This window comes from Alligator sinensis, unplaced genomic scaffold (genome assembly GCF_000455745.1).
Source record: "Alligator sinensis unplaced genomic scaffold, ASM45574v1 scaffold153_1, whole genome shotgun sequence".
Taxonomy (NCBI): Eukaryota; Metazoa; Chordata; order Crocodylia; family Alligatoridae; genus Alligator; species Alligator sinensis.
In genome coordinates this window covers 2,150,615-2,153,286 of record NW_005842099.1, presented here as the reverse complement: position 1 = coordinate 2,153,286, position 2,672 = coordinate 2,150,615, and the positions used below count along the sequence as shown (strand labels likewise).

At 45.9% G+C, this 2,672-nt stretch overlaps 1 protein-coding gene across 1 annotated transcript in view; it reads left to right on the top strand.

Annotated features, from left to right (window-relative positions):
* Positions 1–2,672, top strand: part of ZC2HC1B (zinc finger C2HC-type containing 1B) — a 20,549-nt gene that overhangs the window by 11,627 nt on the left and 6,250 nt on the right. The window lies entirely within an intron of this gene.

Genomic DNA, 2,672 nt, shown 5'->3' with positions numbered 1-2,672 from the left:
CTGCTGACTTTCTGTGCTGGGGGAATCAAAATATCTGCATTCTCAGAGGTCAATAAGAGAAGTGTGGGTGCTCAACATCCATTCTTCTTTCTGTTTCTGTGCAAGACTGGGTAATTACTAGGGACCAACTTAATTCATGGTTTCAGGGATTTCACAGAAAACGCAAAATCCACTAAATAAAAAAAACCAAAACCCTTAATAAAAATAAAATGCTGACTCTTCAGTGGGAATCAGCAATCCTTGCTGCTGGGAAGAGAAGGTGCCAGGTGGTGGGGTGGCATGAAGGGACGCAGACAAGATGGTGGCTGTCCCTATATCCCTCCTTGCCCCGTCAGGGCCTCTCTACCAATCGGTGTGAAGGCTCAGGGCCACCGTCAAATGACCGCAGAATTGGAACTTTACACTCTGGTAAACCTGTGAAAATTGGTAAGTCCCACCATGATTTAGGCAGATTCATAGTAATTACACTCTGTAAAGTTGTGGGAAAGAGGGAACTATAGATAAAATGCACTTATGTAAGCGCCAGTGACAATTATCATATTTACTCAAATCTAAGATGACCAAATTTAAGACAAGACCCCAATAACTAGATTCTATATACAGAAAAATTATAATTCTTTTATAATTTTTTAGGTATAGAATCTAATTATTGGAGGGTTGTCTTAAATTTACCCACCTTCAACACTGTTACAGCAGGGAAAACAGTGACTGGGGGGATTCATGGTTTCATAGTAGCTAGGGTCAGGAGGAACCTGAACAGATGATCTAGCCTGGCCCCCTGCCCCAGGTAGGAATGAATGCTGGGTTCACAAGACCCCAGACAGGTGATCATCTAACCTCTTTTTGAATTTGCCCAAGGTAGGGGTGAGGACCACTTCCCTAGGAAGTTGGTTCCAGATTCTGGCCACCCTAACCGTAAAATATTGCCTCCTGATCTCTAACCTAAACCTATTCTCTATCAGCTTATGACCATTGTTCCTCGTCACCCCAGGTGGTGCTGGGGAGAATAGGGCTCTTCCTATTTGCTGATGGTCTCCCCTAATGAGTTTGTAGGCAGCCACCATGTTCCCCCTCAGCCTCCTCTTGCTGAGGCTGAACAGGTCCAGGTCCCTCAGTCTTTCCTCGTAGGGCCTGTCCTGCTGCGCCCAGTACTGGATGCAGTAGTCCAACTGCAGCCTGGCCAATGTCGTATAGAGGGGGATTGGGTGGCTTTGGGGGGGTCAGATGCCCCTCCTTGCCCTCTATTCCCGCCACTTCTTCCCTGCAGGCTTTTCTGAACCCCCAGCCCTGGCACCACACTATCCCCAGCTCCTCACAGCCTCTGCCCCTCCCATATTGCCACATGCTGCTTGGGTTCTGTTCCCACCTGGAATCACAGCCCCTGGCAGCCATGCAGTGGTGTTGGCACTGCTGACTGGGCAGGCAGGGGACAGTTTCCACATGCTCTGTGCCCAAGAGGGAACCCAGCCTGAGCTAGAGCCCAGCTGCCCCTGCCAGTACAGAGGGAGGGGACGGGAGGGAAGAGGAGAAGAAGCTTCTGAGGGCAAGTGGAAGGGAGCAGGAGGTTGCTACAGGTCTGACTCTGTCCTTAACTCAGGCTCCGGGCCAGAGTCAGAGCTGTAGCAACTGCCTACACAACGTCTCCTAGTTTGTATGCAAATTTAAGACATGGGGCTTCCCCCCATGCTGATTATGGGTGGAACCTCATCTTAGATTTGGGTAAATACAGTATCTGGGACTATCATGGGCACAGAACAGTGGTCATATGCTAAAGCTAATAGGATTACAAAGCTCCATAAAGTTAACTGCACAGATAACAGCCAGATCAGGACCTATAACAACAGTGACTGCAAATAAGCTGCATCATGTGTCATTTGCAATCCTGGCTTAACACATTCCACTGTGCTCCTTGATGTACCTTAAAGTGTTGAATCTGTGTGGCTTTTTAGGTAGCACTCCATGAAAGCTTAAAAGGCAATGTCGTGTTCGCTGAAATAGAAGAAGACAAGTATGTTAATGATACATTCTCATAAGCTCCCTTCCTTCCTAAGATAATATTTTTTGGGTCAATCACGTGGCACATTTTTTGCTAAATATCATTTTTTCTGGAGTTTTATTCTATTTTAATTGGCGGGGGTTTAAGCCAAGGATAATATAATCCTTCACCTTCAGGAGTTCCCAATAAGGAGACCTGTATTGTGTTTAAAAGTCTTTCCAAAAATAATAATAGTACTGGGGAGGTTATACTGAAGAAGATGAGTGTTGTTATCCCAGTTTTATAGATGGGAAAATTTGGGCACAAGGAAGTGAGCTCACTCACCACAAAGTCATTATTGGAGCTTGGACTGGAGTTGAACCCAGTCACCAAAGACCTGATGTTTTGGCCATTACACTGCATTACCTCCCAGAGTAGTGCAATTCTCTCCCCGTACTGTGTACAACATGCCCCAAAATATTATACATACCTTGCTTCTGAAAGGCAGAAAGAAAAAGATCTTTCCTTGTAGTACATAACTGAGTAACAACAGCAAGGGAGCAGAGCCTATTCATTGTTCTGTTCCCTGTGGACTGCTGCAGATTTTACCCAGTAAGCGACAGAACCTGCTTATGCTAAATCTCTTGCATATAATGCACTCTCACATCAATTTCCAGCAGCTAGTTTTTCAGGGCAA